Source organism: Lampetra fluviatilis, chromosome 54, assembly GCF_964198595.1.
Source record: "Lampetra fluviatilis chromosome 54, kcLamFluv1.1, whole genome shotgun sequence".
NCBI lineage: Eukaryota > Metazoa > Chordata > Hyperoartia > Petromyzontiformes > Petromyzontidae > Lampetra > Lampetra fluviatilis.
In genome coordinates, this window is record NC_136328.1 from 6,629,758 (window position 1) to 6,653,841 (window position 24,084).

At 53.0% G+C, this 24,084-nt stretch overlaps 1 protein-coding gene across 1 annotated transcript in view; it reads right to left on the bottom strand.

Annotated features, from left to right (window-relative positions):
• LOC144949666 (uncharacterized) overlaps window positions 1-24,084 on the bottom strand; it is a 191,117-nt gene that overhangs the window by 110,881 nt on the left and 56,152 nt on the right. The window contains exon 2 of the mRNA XM_078879658.1: window positions 5,010-5,158. The gene's annotated coding sequence lies outside the window, so the exon portion shown is untranslated. The remainder of the gene's footprint in view (window positions 1-5,009; window positions 5,159-24,084) is intronic.

Sequence of the window (24,084 nt, forward strand, 5' to 3'; positions counted from 1 at the left end):
TTTTTAGTTTCAAGCCAGAGACAGCCGCCACCTCTGATGAGCATGGATGGCTACGTACTGTGCGAAATAAGTTCAACATACATACATAGACTCACACAGAGACCCATAGACTCACACGGAGACGCATAGACTCACACAGAGACCCATAGACTCACACAGAGACCCATAGACTCACACAGAGACCCATAGACTCACACAGAGACCCATAGACTCACACAGAGACCCACAGACTCACACAGTGACACATCGACTCACACAGAGGCACAGACTCGCACAGAGACCCATAGACTCGCACAGAGACCCATAGACTCACACAGCGCCACATAAACTCGCACAGAGACCCATAGACTCACACAGAGACCCATAGACTCACACAGAGACCCATAGACTCACACAGAGACACAGACTCACACAGAGATCCATAGACTAACACAGAGACCCATAGACTCACACAGAGACCCATAGATTCACACAGAGACCCATAGACTCACACAGAGACCCATAGACTCACACAGAGACCCATAGACTCACACAGAGACCCATAGACTCACACAGAGACCCATAGACTCACACGGAGACCCATAGACTCACACGGAGACCCATAGACTCACCCAGAGACCCATAGACTCACACAGAGACCCATAGACTCACACAGAGACCCATAGACTCACACAGAGACCCATAGACTCACACAGAGACCCACAGACTCACACAGTGACACATCGACTCACACAGAGGCACATAGACTCGCACAGAGACCCATAGACTCGCACAGAGACACATAGACTCACACAGCGCCACATAAACTCGCACAGAGACCCATAGACTCACACAGAGACCCATAGACTCACACAGAGACCCATAGACTCACACAGAGACCCATAGACTCACACAGAGACCCATAGACTCACACAGAGACCCGTAGACTCACACAGAGACCCATAGACTCACACAGAGACCCATAGACTCACACAGAGACCCATAGACTCACACAGAGACCCATAGTTTGTTGTCCTTCCCCCGCACCTCCGATGAGCACGGTTGGCTACGTACGGTGCGAACGAAGTTCAAAGTACGTACGTAGGAGAGCCGACTGAAAGCGTTCTTTCTCTCTTTGGCACAGGCAACCTGGGAGCAAAGCTGAAATAAGAAAAACGGGAGACTGGAACGTGCGCAACAAAAAAGAAAAAGTCGTGGCGAGCGCAAACAAAGCGCCGAGCGCAGGGGACTGTAAATTATTTCAGCAGCGGGATATCGACCGTCGCGATCCGTCGGCCAAAAGGTTGAGTGGCCGCGTGTGGGTTTTAGTTGAGGTTTTTATTTTAGTTTTTTGTTGCTGCTGCTGCAATGAACGTGCGCCTATAACACGTCCATCGCAAAAAAGATTCTCAAATCCACTGCTGGATGAGCGGTGCGCTGCGACCGCTCTCAAATTGTGGGTTGGGCGGAGGGGCGAGGGGCCGGGAGCCGAACTCGGGTCGCCGGGTTCACAGCCCCGATGGCGGTCGACGCGACACACGCGGCAAATGCTGGATGTGATCACAGCCAGCTGTGCTTATATCCGCAGTGTGCTTATATCATATATGGGGGGGGGGGAGGGGGAGTTAGGGGGTGTGCTCATAGCTGGTTCAGATATCACTCGCCACCGATGTTATCCGTGGGTTTGGAGCGTGGCGGTGCACCAACCTCTTCCCAATTGTTTACCCACCCCACAACGCGGGTCTGTGGTGGTGGTGGTGGTGGTCGGCGTAGACGTGGCAGCGTAGGAGCACAGGACGACGCGAGAAGTTGACGGGCTGCCCTCTGCTCCCCACAACGGCGTAGCCGCCCCACCCCCCCAGCAGCAGCCGATAACAACCCCTGTTGTGTGTCGTGGTCTTCTGAAGAGAGTCAACGCTTAGAAATATTGAAGGTCTCAAAACAAGACCAACACCCCCACCCCCCCCCCCCCGTATAGCCTTAACAGACTTTTGGGGCAAGTGCTGTTCAGCGAGCACCTCACGATTAGCAATTAGCAAGATTGGCTTACGTATGGTGTGAAAGAAGTTCCACCTACATACCGTACACGCATGAAGAGTGACGCTGCACACGAGGGGGTCGGTGGCCAGCACGACGCCCGGCCGCCTTTGTCTCCCCGCTGGTGATGTTTACACGCCGCACCAGGTACTCATTTGAGGCCGAATCAACCTAGGGGAGTGCCAGGACTAGTTGAGATCATAGCCACTGGTGTTGGCCGTGAGCGGGAATCTAACTTGGGCCATAGGCGGGTTCGTAGCGTAGTGCGCTAACCGCTGCACTACCGCTCCTCCACAGCACACCCTACCACACTATCACCCCCAGCTCCACACACACGCGCGCACACACACATACACACATTACCAATTAACTTTGCATTCAACTCACTACACAATGGCGTGTGCGTTACAAGAGTTAAACACCAAAGTCCCGTAAACTTCAACATATAAAATTACGCCCCGAGTTAACTTTGGAGAATTTTCCAAAAGGGAAAAAAAATAAGAGTCTTGAGTTACTGCAGTCGCGTATCGGGTTTATTAAACGCACCTCCCAGGAGACCCCATCGACGGAATATTCCTTTGTGTTCTCACGCTTTGCATCACAGCACGGCATTTTTAGAAGGAATTTCTAATTTTTTTTTTTACCGGTTATTTTTTCAAGCACACACACACACAGACGTTTGTGGCGTGAAACAAATGTTCCACGGACATTAATTATCGACGTTATGAATATTTTGGGTGGTTTTCGGGAAATTTTTCTTAATTCCGAACTAAAGACGCGGGAGGGGTGGGGGTGGTGGGTCGCGGGTTGCATACCCACGCCCACATTCCTGAGCCCCCTTCGTGAAATGGCCACCTATTAACGGGAGCTCCCAGCGCGGGAGCTCCCAGCGCGCGAGCTCTCCCCCCCCTCCCACTCCGTCACCGCCGCACTTTCTCAAGCTGCACCCAAGAAGTGCGGACTAGAAGGGCCACGCCCCGGCACCATCTCATTGGCTCGTGGGTCTTGCGCACGGCCGCAAGCTATATCAACGTCGTCGTCGTCATCGTCATCGGCGTCGTCATCGCCGTCGCTCCGGGGATTGTTGTTACGATGTTTCAATTCTGTCAACTGATCACTCGATGCACGATACTAACAAGGTGAGCGTGCGGGCCCTGCAATGGCTCGCTTAGGCGGCTGCGGGTGGAAGGCATCTCCTCCACTCCGAGATGGGGGGGGAGGGGAGAGCTTTAGAGAGCATCTCTTAACAAGGCTATTTTGGCCTACTCTTCCACGCCTGCCACACACAACGTGGGGGGGAGCTGCGCCCGCACTTGACCCCACCGCACGTGACCCCGCCCATCAACTTAACCGTGGCGTGCCCATTTTGAAACTGGCGAGGGGGGCGCGTGTGGGGGCGATTTGAGAAACTTGCATCGGCGGCGAAATTCAACTGCCACGGCCACCCGTGCCGCCCGTGCCGCCGCCGCCGAGAGATCGAACCGCACCGGCGACCTCTGGGTTGCGTGTGCAGCACGCGAACCATTACCCCAACAACTGCGGCGGCGGCGGCGGCATCGAAGATTAATAACACGGGCGAAAAGCGACCCCGAGACAAAGGTGACCTTTGCGCACCTCTGCCGAGCGTTATAAATCTTATTTGTTACCAGCCCTGCGCTTAGTTTTCCTTCGAATGGGCGTCCCATTACTTACAAAAAACCCAAAAACTCGAAGAATCGGTCAGTTGCCTACGACAAAATCACCCAACCTGCCACCCCCGCCCCCCCCCCCCACCAATGACGAACGCAATCTAGTCTAGCCGGATCTCGCAAGCTAAGCCGTCTCGAGCCTGGTAAGCACGCGTGGATGGGTTGGGGCGACCCGCCGGTGCTTGCCGGGGGATGTTGTCAGATCGAGGCGGCGAGGGCGGTGAGGTTGCTAGGAGATGGCGGCACAAAAAACTAAAACAAATTTTTTTTTTATTTGACCAGCTAAGGGCCACTGAGCCATATGGCTCTTTTTGAGAAGCGACACGGCCACAAATGACAGCATCGGAATATTTATTGACACACTGGAGGAATCCGATGAGCTACGAAGCTCTATTGCACTGATGTCCGGTAGAATGAGATGACGGGGTGTGCAAGGGCCGAGGAACAGGTACACGGGGGGGGGGGGGGGGGGTCACGGAAGGGCAGTAGGGGAGGGACTGGACGGAGTGGAGAAGAGAGGGGAAGGAAGAGGAAGGGGGGTGGAGGTGAGGCTTTGAGAGACGAACGGAAGGAGGTTAAGGAAGGGGACGGCGAGTTTGGGAGGCCTTCGTCCAGCAGTGGGTTGACTACAGCTGATGGCTGATGACGGTGGTGGTGATGATGATGATGGCGATGGCGACGATGGCGACAACGACGATGATGTGACACACGCGCCAAATTGAACGTGACGTGACGGAGCGCCCGGCGAAAACCACAAAAGTGGCTTACCATGTCGAACAAAATTAATATCAGCCAAACACTCTAAACGCGTGATGTTGATTCTAGGGAAAAACTGCAGGGACCAGAAGAAAAATCCACGTGACCACGGGGAGAGAGACACCGCAAACTCCAAATATACAGCAGGCGTCAGGGTCGGGATCGAACCCACGTCCTCCTGTATACCAGGCGAGGTAGTTAACATCTCCTAGCCACCGTGATGATGATGAGAGAGAGAGAGACATGCAAACCCCAAATATACAGCAGCAGGCGTCAGGGTCGGGATCGAACCGACGTACTCCTGTATACCAGGCGAGGTAGTTAACATCTCCTAGCCACCGTGATGATGATGAGAGAGAGACACACGCAAACCCCAAATATACAGCAGCAGGCGTCAGGGTCGGGATCGAACCGACGTCCTCCTGTATACCAGGCGAGGTAGTGAACATCTCCTAGCCATCCGTGGCGACCAACGATGGGACCACCCCGCTGGGCTGAGTCCGTCCGCGGATGCAATCAGTCTGCGAGGAAGCATTCTCGAAGGCTTACCTCCTCGCAAGCTTGGTGGGGGTTTCTCGGGCTCCTCCGCTCTCCTCCCCGTCCTCATGAAGCCAAACGCTCATTCACGGAACCACGCCAAGCATCCCGAGGTGGCAGGGCCCTCCGGAAAAGGAGTCTTGAGACTCGGAGAGGCTCTCCTGTTCCGAACAAAGAACACATTCGTAACGATGAGACAAGAGTCGTGTCCATCCACGACAACAACAACAAACGAACACAAAACGTGCTAAACAAGACTTTTAAAGTTCGACACGATACGGTAGTTATATATTCTAGATTTGAAGCTTTCGTGACTGCAAGGATTCATATTCTTAGGTTTTTTCGGAAAAGTCACGTAGGTAAAAATTAAAATTAATAAAAGTAAAATAAAAATCACGACGTTTCGGAGGCAACACAAGCTTCCGTCTTCAGGTGGAACAGTCACAGCACTTGATACAGCTATCGTGCTGTGACTGTTCCACCTGAAGACGGATGCTTGTGTTGCCTCCGAAACGTCGTGATTTTTATTTTTATTTTACTTTTATTCATTTTAATTTTTTACCTACGTGATTTTACCTAAAAAAACCTAAGAATATGGTAGTTATATACATTACTATACACTTCTACATTACTATATACTACTACATCACTATATACTACTACATGACTATATATTACTATACGAGTGTTGATATGCAATGGAAGAGTTTATATAAAATGTATATATTTTAATGTATATGTACGTAAATGTTTAGGAAAGTACAGTACTGTAAAGTAAACGATTCACTAATCATGGGTAGCATCCATGTCAGATAGAACACGATATTATTATTATTATTAACACGAGATTATTAACACTACAGATTTGTTTGGACTCGTTTCTTGCGTGGGCGATACGGTCCCACGCCGTCGAATCCACGTTCGCGTGATGGCGGGAGGGGGGGGGGGGTCACGTACGAGCAGGTCCGCGTATTCTGAGCCCAAGTACTCCGAAACCTTGCCGTATATATAATCACCGGCGACGTTTCAGGAGGGAAATGACCCCCCCCCCCCCCACCCCCCACTCCTTCAGAGCACACGAAGGAGCGTTGCCCTAAACGATGGCCATGTTAAATTTCGATTTAAAGCTTTCGTGACTGGAGGGATTCATCTTCCTGGTTCTTTCGGTAAAGTCACGTAGAAGGGAAATAATAAAATAATAAAAATTAAACATGATAAAATAATTGTCACGACGTTTAGGCCACAACGCGTAGCTGTCTGAATTCTGAATTCAGACGCTGTCTTTCCGACAGCCCTGCTCTTCACCTGAGGACGGCTGCTTGCGTTGTGGCCGAAACGTCGTGAGAATTATTTTATTATGTTGTATTTTTATTATTTTATTATTTCCCTTCTACGTGACTTTACCGAAAGAACCAAGAAGATGGCCATGTTACAGATTATTTCTAATGATTGCCGAACGCATTGAGTCGAGTCTTCGTTTGCCGCTTGCGCTTCTGCACCGCCACCAAAGCGGCAATCGCAGCAACGCCGCTTTGGCTGCGGGCGCGACCACCGTCCGTGGCACAACACGGCTGCGTAAGTGTTAAACTATATTTTTTCTTTTACCAGGTAAGGCCCAATGAGCTATATATATAGCGATCAGAATAACCGACCAACAATCTAATTTGAGATTTTTAATTTTTGTTAATTTTTATTTTACCGGGTCAGGCCCACTACAGAGCTTTTCGACTCTTTTTCAGAAGCAACCTTTGCAATTACAAATGATAGCAGCTCAACGAGGTGTTCTCATCATCACGTGGAAATTTATAGCAGCAAAATGGTCTGAACGCGTGACGTTTATTCTAAATGTGGAGTTAAAAACCGGAGGACCTGGAAAAAATCCACGTGACAACGGGGAGAGAGGACATGCAAACTCCAAATTTATAGCAGGCGTCGGGGTCAGGATCGAATCCACGCCCTCCTGTATACCAGGCGAGGTAGTTAACATCTCCTAGCCACCGTGATCATGATGAGGAGAGAAAGACACGCAAACTCCAAAAAAACAGCAGACGTCAGGTGCGGGTACCATCCCACGCCCTCCTGTATACCAGGCGAGCTAGTTAACATCTCTCCACCGTGGCGCCCCTAGTTAGCGACGTGACTGGACGGACATGCAAGCGCGTGCGCGCTCCGATGCCACGTAGCCATGCACGCTCCAGTAACGGCTCTCGCCAAACAGCGACGACACGCACGCACGCACTGCCACGCAAACAACGAACGCGCGCCGCCACTTCGGAAACGCCGCAACACGCAGATGTGGGGCAAGCACACGACATGTCGTGCGTGCCGGGGAGGCGCAAATGGGAGCGGGGGGGGGGCGCGGCGATCAGCGCAACACCCGACGGCCCGTGTTCGATTCCCGCTCAACACGGCCGACATCGGCGGCGATTATCTGAACCGATCGCGACGCTCCCCTCCGCCGACTTGAGCACTCGGCGCGATTTGTGAAAACGTGGACGGCCGGGGAGACAAAAGCGTCCGGGTGCAGCGTTGGCCACGCCGCCCCCTCGTGCGACGTGCTGGTCTTTGAACCGGGGCGCTCGCGAACAGCGCTTGCCCCCAACAGCCCGCACAGCGATAGGGAGGAATGCCTCTGTCGTGTTAAAATCGCGTGTTTTTACCAAGTCGGTCGCGGGCAACCTAATTGTAACGAGAAATATGAATATTAATGAGAAGTTCAGGTACGTTACCGTCCGAGAGGGTGGAGGCGGTGGCGCAGCCGGGTTAAGCCAACCAGGTTCTACATCCGGCGACCGCCCCCCTCCCCTCCCCTCCCCCCGTTCGACTGCCGGCCACGGCTAATATCAGTGGCGAGCGATAGGCGAACCGGTCCCCGAACATTAACCCCTTCACCGAACCCGCACGCCGACCAACGTGGTGAAGCACGGTCAAACCACACGGCGTGGGGGAGGCCGTCATCCAGCAGCAGACTGACGAAGCGTTGTTCACGGTGATTGTCATTAAGATCATTATTATTGTCGTGTTATAATCCACTACGAGTCATGGAGATACGTTTTAGTTTTTTTACTAACACGGTTCCTGAGCGCAGTTGGCCCAAAACGGCAGGCGGCCGGCAACAAACGGCAATGCCAGAGTTGTAAGGGACGGAGTTCTGCTCGTGGTGTCCGTGACGTGAGCGAGGTAATTGTTATTGACAGCTCTGGCTGTAGCCTGATGAGGCTGGTTGTAATTAGCTGGCGAAACGTCGCACTACCATCGTAAATGTCGTGGTTGTACACTCCAAGACCCACCTGGTGTGCTGTACTAGTAACGAATTGGCACGTTTCGTTAACGTGACAAACCTTACTAATACTGTCGGGTGGTGGCGGGTTTAACGATGCATGTATATTCGCGCGATTTAACCCAACAACAAACAAAACCCTCCATCACGGATAATCATCCTAAGAACGTGGGGAGACGAGAGACGGTGGAGAGAGGGAATTCCAGAGCGGAGTGTGGCGAGCGAAAAACCAGGAAGCGAGGTGACGTGGGGTGGTGTCGATGGTTAGTCCACGATGTCTCGCTCGTACATTCCATCTTATTTGGTCTACACCTTTCAAACCGTCCGTCACATTTGCACACCGTTTGCATGCGCGCTTTGCAAATGCTCTGCACAGAGTGTCAATAATTGAATCTCGCACGCGTGACGTGAAACCGAGGTGGACGCGTCGCTCTGGGGTCAGAGACGCCGAGCCAAACCGACGAGATCCTGGGTCAGGATCCGGGGTTTGGTTCCGGCATTTGGATCCGGAGTTCGGATCCAGTTATCGGATCCAGGGTTCGAAACCGTGGTTCGAATCCGGGGGTTAAGATCCAGGGCTCGGATCCGGAGTTTGGATCCGGGGTTCGGCTGCCCAACCGAAGCGGTTAAACCAGGTCGTCAGGTGCAGCAGGATGATGGTCTAAGCTGGGTCACCCATGACTCGCACCCCATCATGTTACAATTAGAGTTTTGCACTCGGTTCGGCTATATGGGTTGGAGCGTGTCGTCTTGACGATCTCATGTGCAGAGCGGGTGGGGGAAAGTGCTGCCTGCCCTCTACTCTGCGGCCCAGAGGTCACGTGAAGAAATCTCAGGAGGTCGCTCTGTGGGACGTCCGCTGCACTGGGCCGTTGTCCGACGCGAAAAGTTTGCTCTGCGAGATTTCCGAATGGATTCTCCATTTCGATTTAAAGCTTTCGTGACTGCATGGATTCATCTTCTTGGTTCTTTCGGTAAAGTCACGTAGAAGGGAAATAATAAAATAATAAAAATAAAAAATTATAAAATACAATTCTCACGACGTTTCGGCCACAACGCTGCTTGGCCACAACGCTGCTTGCGTTGCGGCCGAAACGTCGTGAGAATTTTATCTCATTACGTTTTATTTTTATTTATGTATTATTTCCCTTCTACGTGACTTTACCGAAAGAACCAAGAATATGGATTCTCCATCCCGTGACGACGCAACGCCGACAGAGCAAACGGAAAAAAAATTGGAAGCAGGGATAAAGAATATAATAATAAAACAACAATAATTAGAGAGAGAGAAAAAATGTCAAGATATTAGAAAAATAACACGTGCCAACATTTTCGTTCGATGTAATTATTGATTCGACCATCATCGAACGCATATCAGAGTGCGGAAAAGTGCGCCCCCTATTGCGTAAAAAAAATATTTGTTTAAAGCTACTTGAATGATATTCTTGGTGGGAGATGTCCCTGCTAGAAATTCCTGCCCTGCCAGTTGTTTCGACACATGGGGGGACCCCCCCCCCCCCCACCGCTCTGTCAGATTTCCGAAGGGATTCTTCCTCTCATGCCATTCCGCCGGTGGTGCGGTTGCAATAATGCGAGAAAGACAAAGCTGGGTTCTGGGGGTGCGGCGGGGGGGTAAATCCCACCCGATTTTGTCGTTAATCGTTACGCAAATAATAAACATGAATCATTGCGCGTACGCAACGTTTTTTCTGTGTTTACCGGTTGTTAACGCTTTCCAACCGAGGTCGAAAGCGTTTAAGCATTAACGCTGGTCCATTTAGCGAGGTGGGGAGAGGGGGGCGCGGGAGGGCACTCTATATGAGGGCCAATATACACGAAACTTTCACGATTGTGTTGCAATTAGGGACTTGCTCGACGTAACTTTGGGAGGAAGATATGAAAACACACAACAACAAAAAACATGTACCCGAATATACTCTTAGGTTTTTTCGGTAAAGTCACGTAGGTAAAAAATAAAATTAAAATTAATAAAAGTTAAATAAAAATAAAATAAAAATCACGACGTTTCGGAGGCAACACAAGCTTCCGTCTTCAAGTTGAACCGTCACAGCACGATTGCTGTATCAAGTAAAGAACTTACTTGGAACCGTCACAGCACGATTCCACCTGAAGACGGAAGCTTGTGTTGCCTCCGAAACGTCGTGATTTTTTATTCTACTTTCATTAATTTTATTTTTTACCTACGTGACTTTACCGAAAAAACCTAAGAGTATGAATCCTTGCAGTCACGAAAGCTTAAAATCTAGAATTAATACCCAAATATACCCAACCGTGCTTTTGCCGTGACGGCTACCATTCGGCTTCAATTCATTAATGAAACGCCTCCCTAGACAGAAACGCGCAGTTGGCGCAAGCAGTCGGATAATCCACGGGAGTGGCGGCCGAGTATTCCGTACCCCGTTTGGTTTGTCACTGGGGGTGCTTTCTGTTGTTACCGTTGTTTAAGGAGGCGACTTTGCAATTTGTATTTTTTCGCGAGCGGACCAATTTTCGCTGCACCAAATGCGCACGAGCACACACGCGCACGCGCACACACACGCGCACGCACACACACGCGCACGCGCACACACGCGCACGCACACACACGCGCACACGCGCACGCGCACACACACGCGCACGCACACACACGCGCACACGCGCGCACACACACACGCGCACGCACACACACGCGCACGCACACACGCACGCACACGCACGCGCACACACACGCACACACATGCACACACACACACGCGCGCGCACACACACACGCGCGAGTGTTGCCCCCTTAGCAGGGGTCACACGGCGGACAGTTGATAACGGGGTTAAAATTTAAACTTTTGGAGTTTGTTCGTCCATTACAAATCTGGAGCGGCCGCTGCTGCTGCTGCTGCTCGACGGGCGGGGACAGACTTCGATCGCTCGTCGGTCGCGATTAAAATCCGAGCCGGCGTAAAAATAACAAAGTGCTAAATTATTCGCGTTCACTAAAAGACGATTTCCTCGAGCGAAGCAGAAACAAAAAGTGCCCTACGATTTACTGACGACACGGCTATTATGACAACGAGCGGAGATTGACTACATTCAATAGATGGAGGAACTGAAACAAATGTTTTTTAATTCGACTTTCTAAGTTGAAAAAATGTATATGAAAATGGAGGCAAGTCTGCATTTTACGTTTTCTATTACTTACATTCTCTGCAGCGACACGACTTATTCTTTTGAGTTATGTATTGTGCAGCTTTGAGTTAAACTATAAGCTCGTATCTAAGGATGGTTATAGGAGTGAGTGACTTGGAGCGACTGACAACTTGTGCGCTACGAGTCACACAGAGCCACCTAAATGATCCAACGGTCCGGTATCGGCGCTTGTGTGGAACGGCGGTGCAGTGGGTTAGCGCAATTCGCTACGAACCGGGCGACCCGAGTTCGATTCCCGCTTACGACAAAAAAAAAACAGTGACGATTATCTCAACCGGTCCTGGGCCTCGCCTAGGTCGACTCGGCTTCAAACGAGTACCCGGTACAGTGTGTAAACATCGCCGCTGGGAAGACAAAGGTGTGCCATGCCGGCCTTCATAGGTGCTGCTTGCAAACAGCACTTGCCCCAAGAGTTTGTTAAGACTAAACGGGGGGATCTTTGGCTTTGTCTTGTATCGCTGCATGGGATAAGGCGGGGGGGGGGGGTTCTTTATCGGATGAGCCGAGGGTTTTCATCAAACGGGTTGGTTACGCACAGACACGTGCTAACGTACAGACACACGTTCACATACAAAAACAAAGGACAAAGATCCCCCTTGTGTAACCTTCAGACTGGAGGGACATGCGCTGTTTGCGAGCGCCTATTAAGGCTGGCACGCCACACGATGAGGCGGTGTTGGTTAACAACACCACGCCTTCGTCTCTCTCATGCTGATGTTTATCCACCGCACCAGGTACTCATTTAAGGCTGAGTTGACTTAGGGGAGGAGGCCCAGGCCCCCCCGCCACTGATGTTAGCTGTTGGGTATCGAACGCAGGTCACTCGGTTCAATTGCAAAGCACAGCACGCAGCACCACTTCCCACTAACACCACCGCACCCGCCCACACAACTCGAATACCCAGACCGCCATTCGCCACTAAGTGGCGGTGACGTCACCACAGAGCCTGTGCTGGGCTAGGTGAACTTTGAAGCCGTCTCGTGAAGTGTGGAAGGATCGCTGGCAAGGAGGTCACGGGACAGACCCAAAACAAAGATCCCCCGCCACCGTGTAGCCTTAACAGACTGTTGGGGCAAGTGCTGTTAGCGAGCACCTATGAAGGCCGGCACGGCACACGAAGGGTTGGGTGGCCAACACCACGCTTTTGTCTCCCCAGTGGTGATGTTTACACACAGCGCCGGGTACTCATTGGCGGTCGAGTCGACCTAAGGGAGGCCAACGAACTGTTCAGATAATCGTCACAGGTGTTGGCCTTGAGCGGGAATCGAACTCGGGTCATAGCCGGTTTCGTAGCGCAGCCGCCCTAACCTAGAGCCCGTATCTAACTGTTGGTGTAGGCGTGAGTGACTGGGATCGACTGACAACTTGTGTGCTTCGAGACACACAGAGGCACCCGAATGATGCAACGGGGTTCTGTATCGGTGCTTGTGTGCAGCGGCGGTGCGGTGTTTAGCGCACTACCCTACGAACCCAAGTTTGATTCCCGCTGCACCGCCGCTCCCCTCCAACAAAGGTACACACACAAACGCAAGCACGTACATACATACACACACAGCCCCCAGGTTCGCTTTATATTCCCCAAAAAACAAGAAAAACCACGCATGCGCATGGATTATACAACGCTTTAAAACACGTGTATGTCCTTGGTAGTGTTTAATTATATCATGTGTAGATCACAAGCTGATGGGTGGGGGGAGGGCCTGTCACAATGCATTTGGATATTCGCGAGCATTCCTTGTTTGTGCTTGATTTACGTCTCACGGCGTTGGGCAAGCCCCTACCAGCAACACGACTTCACAATGAAGTTGTGTGGATTATTGTCACGAGAGTTATCAAGGACAAGATGGACAGATGGACAGACGGACGGAGCTCATGCATGAATGCTTTCAACCTTAGATAGGCATCGGTTAAAAAAAATATGAAATACACACACACATGCGCAGCTTGTTACCCTTGACCCTACATTTCTGCCAGTGCACGTGATGATAATTAGCAAGCTGCAGGACATGCATGGCCCATCTCTACCGCCACCCACGCCACCGCCACCACCACCAGCAGCAGCATCCGCAACACCCACCCACGACACGCCACACCCCACCAAGTCTCCGCTCCACCACCCACCCACCGCCCCACCCCACCACCACCCACTCTTTGAACGAGACAACTCTGGCGAAATGTGCCCGCGTTTATCTCGCCCATTATGAGGCCACATCCAAGGTCAGCTCCTAACAAAGGACCGCGAGCGCGTGCGTGCTGCGAGAGAGAGAGAGGGCGAGCGAGTGAGCACGCGCCCGCGAGAGGCAGGCAGGAATTGTTGTGTGTCGAGCACCGACGCAATATTATACGGTGGACAAAGGCCCCTCAAGATCGATACGATAGGCGCTACACAGCGCGGATTCATACGGGGGTCTAAAAACCTGACCTGCATCCGTTAAGACGCCGCGCGCAGATCCAAAGCTGCGTGGCTGGCAGAGGAGAAATAGCGACCTCCCACTCGGTGGCAAACGCAACGTGAATTCCTCGTGTGGCACAACCGCAGGGGCGGGGAGTCAACAGCACGGACGGCTGGGCGAAAGGGAACTCCACGCAATGGGGGGCAGCGGAGGAGGGAGAACGGCCGCATCGACAATTCCTCGTGCAGAGCAGCGGCAAGCGGTGCAGAGGTTAACGGAACGAGCTCCTAGCGAGTTTATTTGGACAAATGAATGACATAATTACCGCAATTATTGAAAAAATGGGTTTGCCAACCTAGCCACGTTCGCTACAACTTAATCTCCCATACGAGCTTGTCTTGCAAACTCAACTTAATTAAGCTAATTAGAAAATTATACCAGTAAACGCGGTCGCGTGTACGGGTTGACTGGCACACACGGCAGCGGCGTGCCACTCTGGGTAGCGCGTGGAGGAGCCACCCAGCGGCACGGGCAGGCGGGTGGCACGCTCGCCGCTCTGTTGCAACGAATTTCCATGGACTTCAGAACTTGTGAGACCCAAACGAGCGGGCGGGCGTGCTTGTACGTGTCGTGACGCGTCCATCTAGATTGAAAAAACTCATTTCTTTAGAACTGCTTTTGTGTTCAGTTTGGGTGTCCTTCCCACCCCGCCACACCTCCAATTAGCACGGTTGGCTAGGTACGGTGCGAAAGAAGTTCAACATACATACCTCCGATTACCACGGTTGGCTACGTAGGTGCGAAAGAAGTTCAACATACATACGGGGGATCGTTTTGTCTTTGTGGAGTAGGGAAATAGTGGGGTGGAGATGGTGGTGCGTCTATGACAGGTCCAGACAATCGCCACCAATGTTCGCCAGGAACCGGGCTCAAGACTGGTGGTTTGAAAGCGCAGCGCGCCAACTGCTACACATTTCCCACTCCCCGCTCATCTCACGCATGCAACACAAGGACAAAGACCCCCCTCCGTGTAGCCCTAACAAGTGCCGTTAAGCGAGTAGCACCTATGAAGGCCGGGACGACACACGAAGGGCGGTGGGTGGCCAGAACCACGCCCCGGCCGGCTTTGTCTCTCCTAGTGGCGATGTTTACGCAAAACACCAGGTACTCATTCGAAGCAAAGTCGACCTAGGGGAGTCCCAAGCACAGTTCGGATAATCGTCACTGTCTTTGGTCGTGAGCTCGGCTCATAGCCGGGTTCGTAGCGAAGTGAGCCAAGCCACTGGACCGACGCTCCGCACAAGTGCCGATACAGAGCCGTCGTGTCAAGTCGTCGGTCGCCCCCGTGTGTCACTCGCTCCCATAACCACAGTTCGATACGGGGTGCTTAGGCTCGACGCGAAGCTGCACACAACACACAGCGAGTGTCGTGGTCGCCACCGTGGTAGAACGCAAGCAACAGAACACGCAACGTGCAGACTGTGCCTTTGTCTCCCCGGTGGCGATGTTTACACGCCGCGCGTATGTGCGCGCGCGCTCGTGAAAACACGAGGTTGCGTGTCGCGTGATCACAGAGCTCTCGCTCGGGTCGTTAGCCCTAACGGAGCGGGCGGGCGGGCGGCTCCGTTGCTGCCGTGGTGTGCGAGTGTCTTTGTCTTGGGGTGGCGGGGAGGGGTTTTGTTCAACAAAACTTAAGATGTCTCCCAACGAACCGCAGCGGCCTTCTTTTGAAGATGCGGGGACGGGGGGGTGGGGAGGCGCGGCCTGGGCTAGCGCAGAATTAGATGGTGGGGCGGAGGAGGGTGGAGGGGATGAAGGGAGGGAGGTGTTCGTGAGTGGGGAGGGCCAGTCGGGTTTGGGAGGCGGCGCTTGGCAGTGTTTAACTCGGGAATGGGATGAACCTACGTCCGCCCGGCTAATCGTCCGCCCGTTCGTCTGCCCATCGATCGATCGGTCTGTCTGTCCATCCGCCTGTTTGTCCCTCCGCCTGTTTGTCCGTCCATCCATCGATATGTCTGTCCGTCCGCCTATCTGTCTGTCTGTTCGTCTGTTCATCCATCGATCTGTCTGTGCATCCAACTGTTTGCCAGTCGGCCTATTCGTCTGTCCATCCATCGATCTGTCTGTCCACTCATCTGTCTGCGAATCTGTATCTGTCCCTCTACATTGCAGAAATGCCAGCGTGTGACGGCTGCTGACAGAGCGGCGTTGTTTTTCTATCATGTTTTTGTATTGTTTGTTCTTGTAACGTTCTGACCCGCCCCTGTCATAAAGAGCTTCATAGCTCCTCGGATTTCTCTGGAATAAAGATTCTGACTATTAATATATTTAAGAAAAAAATTTCTCAATCACATTCCAATTGTGCTATCGGCACAATTGGAATGTGGCAGCTGGCAGTGGTCGTCATCATCGTCGTCATCACCACCAACACCCAACACCCTGTGTGGAACGAAGCACATCCCCAGAAGATGACGTCGCAGAACTACGACCGCCAAGAGGTCCCTTCAACAGATCTCTTCATACAAAACGACGGCCGTGCACGTCATTCAAAAGGGAGTTTTTTTCAATATATACTAGCTGTACTACTCGGCTTCGCCCGCGACTTGGATTCACCACGCCCGGCCGCCTTTGTCCCCCCAGTGGCGATGTTCACACACCACACCAGTTACTCGTTTGAGGCTGAGTCGACTTAGGGGAGGCCCAGGAACGGTTAAAAAAATAATCGTCACCGGTGGTGGCCGTGAGCGGGAATCGAACTCGGCTCGCCGGGTTCGTAACGCAGCGTAGCGCTAACCACTACACGACAATGCGTTACGCTTCCACGTGCGCGGGTCACGTGACAGATGTGACGTCACAGCTCACTTGCCGTGCAAAAAATATATGCATTATTGAGCTCCCTCCCACCCCCCCAAAAAAAATATAAGTGTATTTTTAGAATGTTTGCATGGTGTGCAGTCTGGAAAGTACCCACATGGAAAATTTCAAGTTTGTTGCATAATCACAACTTTGCCTTTTATGTATATGGAGATGCCCGAACAGGAACTTAAGCCTAATTAAGCGCGAAAAAAAATTGGGGGGAGGGGGGAAGCAGCGGGCATCAGGGTTGTTTTGGTGTGGGTCATAGGTGACAGGTGGCCAAGACTATCGATCCGATTCGCATCACGGGAGAACCTGGTTCAACGGTCACCGTGGTAGGGGGGGGCGGCTGACACACGCGGCCGTCAAGAACCCGGCGCGCTATCGCCGGTGCCGCCAGCAGCCCGACTCCGTGGCTCCGAGGGTTCCCGCAAAGAGAGGCTCGTCGCTATTACGTGCCAACTTTGTTTTTTTTCTCTCCGAGCGACGAGGAGAGGGAGGGAGGGAACGGTTGAGCACGGGCGGAGGGAGAGAAGGCACAGCGCCACGAACAGAACGGGCCCCTGCCATTACAGGCAGCGCCAATCTCCGGCGGAATTCAGCTTCCGCCCCCCCCCACCCCCCCTTCTTTCCACCCACGCCGATCCGCAGGAGACTTTGCCGCCACCACGGAGGGTTCCGTCGCGGTCGTAGTTCCGTCACGACGTCCGACGTTTCGCTCCAAGCGCTGGTAGCTCCTCCGGGACATGGAAACGGCGGGCAGTGGCGTTTCTCGCTTGATCACATCGGGTTGGCGGAGGCTGCCGCTGCCGAGCGGGTGGTTTGATTTTAAAGGTCGGCCGCCGTTGCTTGATTTGCGGTTTAATTTCTGAGAGCACGAGGGCGACGGGCCCTGGTGCAATAAGTCCGCTTGCACCACACACGCCATCGCGGAATAGGTTTGCGCACGGTATTGCATTTTTGTTCGCGCGTTAAAACGGCGCTCAGTTTTTATACCGAGCGCTCTTGCCAACAGCATCCGGTAAATCCTGCGGGGGATCCATTACAAGGCCTGACATTACAATGGCTGATGAGACCCAGAAGGTCGAAACCGGTCCATCATTTGCTTTCTTAAACAAATTATGCTTCAAAAACACCGGTCTGGAAAGCTGCCAGGTTGATGGACTGAAACAAATATTTTAGTAAGTGGAGACACAGAATGGGTTTCTAATTTTACCTGCCAAACAGACAGGTTCACAAACCCACTTGCTGTACTGCCATCGTGTGTCTGTGTGTGGGAGTCGGTGCAACAGTTAGCGAGCTGGGCTATGAAACCCAACGACCCGAGTTTGATTCCAGCTTAATGGCCACCAACGACAGTGACGATGATCTGAATCGGTCCTGGGCCTCCCCTAGGTCGACTCAATACCTGGTGCGGTGTGTAAACATCGCCGCTGGGGGAGACAAAAGGCGGCCGGGCGTGGTGCTGGCCACCCGCCCCTTCCCGTGCCGCCTTCATAGGTGCTACTCGCTCACATCGCTAGCCCCAACAGTCTGTTGAAGCTACACGGGGGAACTGAAGAAGATCCCAGCAAGTGCAGCGAAACGTCGGACCTCGTGCCGAACATCGCGCGGTGCAAAGACGCGTCGGAAATGCCGGACGGGAGCTCGCACTCAGTGTGACACGAGCCTGGTGGGCTGCAGCAACCGCAACTACGATGCCCATGATCATGTTGTTGATGATGTTGGGTGTTGTTGATGATGTTGGATGTTGTTGATGATGTTGGATGTTGTTGATGATGTTGGGTGTTGTTCATGATGTTGGGTGTTGTTGATGATGTTGGATGTTGTTGATGATGTTGGATGTTATTGATGATGTTGGGTGTTGTTGATGATGTTGGATTTTGTTGATGATGTTGGGTGTTGTTGATGATGTTGGGTGTTGTTGATGATGTTGAACAGCCAAGCCACCAAACCAACTCTCGGGAAGAGAAACGACCACGGAAAAATCAACAAAGCTAAACTTAAACTAAACTAATTTTATTTTACCAGGTAAGGCCCACTGAGCAATGTAGATCTTTTTCATCATCACCACGTGGAAATGTATAGCAGTCAAACACTCTAAACGCACAACAATTCTAAATATGGAGGGAAAAAACCGGAGGACTCGGAGAAAAATCCACGGGACCACGGGGAGGGAGGGAGAGAGACACAAAATCTAAGTATACAGCCGTCAGTCAGAATCGAACCCACGACCTCCAGTATACCAGGCGAGGTGGTTAACATCTGCTAGGCACCATGATGATAAGAGAGAGAGAGACACACAAACTCCAAATATACAGCCAACGTCAGTCGGAATCGAACCCACGACTTCCTGTACGCCAGGCGAGGTTGTTAACAACCCAATCCGAACAGAGAGAGGTGGGGGGGGTGGAAAACATTACCGGCAATGGGGGGGATGGGGGAGGGGCGAGGGAGGGGAGGGGGGAGGGAGGGAGGGGAGGGGGAGGGAGGGAGGGAGGGAGGGGGGAGGGAGGGAGGGGGGAGGGAGGGAGGGGGAGGCTGTATAAAAATAAGGAATTACAATCTCCCCCCCCCCGCCCCCAGTGAGCGCCACACAACGGAGCGCCCCGCACCACTCCCACGCCCGCCCGCCTCAATCAGCCATCGCTTGCGAAATGCACACTCACGCTTTGCTCTCTACCCAAATGGGACAAAGACCGAGGCCCATAAATGGGCGATTTTTTTTCCTCGCCGGGCAGGAGGAGGAGGAGGGGTGTACGGGAAGGTAGCGGCGACCAAACTTTTTACAAGCAGATCCCCTTCGTCACAACGCAGCAGATCGCAGGGCCGGTCGCTGGATGTTGTGAGCCGCTCAAAAGCTCTCTCGCCTTAAAGCCCTCTCTCTATTCCCTTTCCAATTTTATTCAATTTAAAATGCGCTATCAGCATCGCATCGCATCACGAGACGAGGCATCCTTCTCAGGGCAGCGCGACCGCCCCCCACCACCCCCCCCCCACTCGTGTTGGATAACGGCCCGAGGAAGTAAACATCACAGAGCTACCTCTGAGATTCCTTACAAGTGACCCCTGAACTCCACACACGGTAGGCGGCAGCGCTCTCCCATCCGCTCTGCCATATGAGGGTGCGGTTCATCGCACGGCAGTCAAATGGATTTATTTTTTCGTTCCCAGAGCTGGAATTTAGCCAAATGAAGTACTGACACAATTTTTTTTACGTGATCCGGGTTCGTTTTAGAAAAAAAGTTTATTTGGGGCCTGTGTGTTGTCTTGCTGTGGAGGTCTTGGACTGTTGATGCTGTTGTTTTGCTGCCCTGCCCAAGCTTGAATTTAGTGTAGAAGAATCGGCAGGAATTTATATACTTTTGCAATTTGTACATACATGCTAACACCCACCCACCTACCAACTCACCCACCCACCCACCAACTCACCCACCCACCCACCAACTCACCTACCTACCGACCTACCCACCACACTGCAGGTCACCTCATTCCTCTCTCTTGCGTCTTCCCTCTCACTGCCCCACTCTCTGGAATTCCCTTCATCCCATCATCGCGACCTCTCATCCCAAGTTATTACAACCTTGCTCAAGTGAAGAAACGTGTTACACTCCGATCCATTACACCTTCAAACAGTACCCGTTCGTTGCATCTCTCTTCCTGTCCGTCGGTCAACGCTGATCATCTCCCTCCAGCCAGCCGTTACTCCTCACTACTCCCTGATCATCCCCCTCCAGACAGCCGTTACTCCTCACTACTCCCTGATCATCTCCCTCCAGACAGCCGTTACTCCTCACTACTCCCTGATCATCCCCCTCCAGACAGCCGTTACTCCTCACTACTCCCTGATCATCTCCCTCCAGACAGCCGTTACTCCTCACTACTCCCTGATCATCTCCCTCCATCCAGCCGTTACTCCTCACTACTCCCTGATCATCCCCCTCCAGCCAGCCGTTACTCCTCACTACTCCCTGATCATCTCCCTCCAGACAGCCGTTACTCCTCACTACTCCCTGATCATCCCCCTCCAGCCAGCCGTTACTCCTCACTACTCCCTGATCATCCCCCTCCAGCCAGCCGTTACTCCTCACTACTCCCTGATCATCCCCCTCCAGACAGCCGTTACTCCTCACTACTCCCTGATCATCTCCCTCCAGCCAGCCGTTACTCCTCACTACTCCCTGATCATCTCCCTCCATCCAGCCGTTACTCCTCACTACTCCCTGATCATCCCCCTCCAGCCAGCCGTTACTCCTCACTACTCCCTGATCATCTCCCTCCAGACAGCCGTTACTCCTCACTACTCCCTGATCATCCCCCTCCAGCCAGCCGTTACTCCTCACTACTCCCTGATCATCCCCCTCCAGACAGCCGTTACTCCTCACTACTCCCTGATCATCTCCCTCCAGCCAGCCGTTACTTCCCACTACTCCCTGATCATCTCCCTCCAGACAGCCGTTACTCCTCACTACTCCCTGATCATCCCCCTCCAGACAGCCGTGACTCCTCACTACTCCCTGATCATCCCCCTCCATCCAGCCGTTACTCCTCACTACTCCCTGATCATCTCCCTCCAGACAGCCGTTACTCCTCACTACTCCCTGATCATCCCCCTCCATCCAGCCGTTACTCCTCACTACTCCCTGATCATCCCCCTCCAGACAGCCGTTACTCCTCACTACTCCCTGATCATCTCCCTCCATCCAGCCGTGACTCCTCACTACTCCCTGATCATCTCCCTCCATCCAGCCGTGACTCCTCACTACTCCCTGATCATCCCCCTCCAGACAGCCGTTACTCCTCACTACTCCCTGATCATCCCCCTCCATCCAGCCGTTACTCCTCACTACTCCCTGATCATCCCCCTCCAGACAGCCGTTACTCCTCACTACTCCCTGATCATCTCCCTCCATCCAGCCGTTACTCCTCACTACTCCCTGATCATCCCCCTCCATCCAGCCGTTACTTCTCACTACTCCCTGATCATCTCCCTCCAGACAGCCGTTACTTCTCACTACTCCCTGATCATCTCCCTCCATCCAGCCGTTACTTCCCACTACTCCCTGATCATCACCCTCCATCCAGCCGTTACTCCTCACTACTCCCTGATCATCCCCCTCCAGACAGCCGTTACTCCTCACTACTCCCTGATCATCCCCCTCCAGCCGTTACTCCTCACTACTCCCTGATCATCCCCCTCCAGCCGTTACTCCTCACTACTCCCTGATCATCTCCCTCCAGACAGCCGTTACTCCTCACTACTCCCTGATCATCTCCCTCCAGCCAGCCGTTACTCCTCACTACTCCCTGATCATCCCCCTCCAACCAGCCGTTACTCCTCACTACTCCCTGATCATCTCCCTCCAGACAGCCGTTACTCCTCACTACTCCCTGATCATCTCCCTCCAGACAGCCGTTACTTCTCACTACTCCCTGATCATCTCCCTCCAGACAGCCGTTACTCCTCACTACTCCCTGATCATCTCCCTCCAGCCAGCCGTTACTCCTCACTACTCCCTGATCATCTCCCTCCAGCCAGCCGTTACTCCTGACTACTCCCTGATCATCTCCCTCCAGACAGCCGTTACTCCTCACTACTCCCTGATCATCTCCCTCCAACCAGCCGTTACTTCTCACTACTCCCTGATCATCTCCCTCCAGCCAGCCGTTACTTCTCACTACTCCCTGATCATCTCCCTCCAGACAGCCGTTACTCCTCACTACTCCCTGATCATCTCCCTCCATCCAGCCGTTACTTCTCACTACTCCCTGATCATCTCCCTCCAGACAGCCGTTACTCCTCACTACTCCCTGATCATCTCCCTCCAACCAGCCGTTACTTCTCACTACTCCCTGATCATCTCCCTCCAGCCAGCCGTTACTCCTCACTACTCCCTGATCATCTCCCTCCATCCAGCCGTTACTCCTCACTACTCCCTGATCATCTCCCTCGAGACAGCCGTTACTTCTCACTACTCCCTGATCATCTCCCTCCAGCCAGCCGTTACTCCTCACTACTCCCTGATCATCCCCCTCCAGACAGCCGTTACTCCTCACTACTCCCTGATCATCTCCCTCCAGACAGCCGTTACTCCTCACTACTCCCTGATCATCTCCCTCCATCCAGCCGTTACTCCTCACTACTCCCTGATCATCTCCCTCCAGTCAGCCGTTACTCCTCACTACTCCCTGATCATCTCCCTCCATCCAGCCGTTACTTCTCACTACTCCCTGATCATCTCCCTCCATCCAGCCGTTACTCCTCACTACTCCCTGATCATCTCCCTCCAGACAGCCGTTACTCCTCACTACTCCCTGATCATCCCCCTCCAGACAGCCGTGACTCCTCACTACTCCCTGATCATCTCCCTCCAGACAGCCGTTACTTCCCACTACTCCCTGATCATCTCCCTCCAGACAGCCGTTACTCCTCACTACTCCCTGATCATCCCCCTCCAGCCAGCCGTTACTCCTCACTACTCCCTGATCATCTCCCTCCAGACAGCCGTGACTCCTCACTACTCCCTGATCATCCCCCTCCAGCCAGCCGTTACTCCTCACTACTCCCTGATCATCCCCCTCCAGCCAGCTGTTACTCCTCACTACTCCCTGATCATCCCCCTCCAGCCAGCCGTTACTCCTCACTACTCCCTGATCATCCCCCTCCAGCCAGCCGTTACTCCTCACTACTCCCTGATCATCCCCCTCCAGCCAGCCGTTACTCCTCACTACTCCCTGATCATCTCCCTCCAGACAGCCGTGACTCCTCACTACTCCCTGATCATCCCCCTCCAGCCAGCCGTTACTCCTCACTACTCCCTGATCATCCCCCTCCAGCCAGCTGTTACTCCTCACTACTCCCTGATCATCCCCCTCCAGCCAGCCGTTACTCCTCACTACTCCCTGATCATCCCCCTCCAGACAGCCGTTACTCCTCACTACTCCCTGATCATCCCCCTCCAGCCAGCCATTACTCCTCACTACTCCCTGATCATCTCCCTCCAGACAGCCGTGACTCCTCACTACTCCCTGATCATCCCCCTCCAGCCAGCCGTTACTCCTCACTACTCCCTGATCATCTCCCTCCAGACAGCCGTTACTCCTCACTACTCCCTGATCATCCCCCTCCAGCCAGCTGTTACTCCTCACTACTCCCTGATCATCCCCCTCCAGCCAGCCGTTACTCCTCACTACTCCCTGATCATCCCCCTCCAGCCAGCCGTTACTCCTCACTACTCCCTGATCATCTCCCTCCAGACAGCCGTTACTCCTCACTACTCCCTGATCATCCCCCTCCAGCCAACCGTTACTCCTCACTACTCCCTGATCATCCCCCTCCAGCCAGCCGTTACTCCTC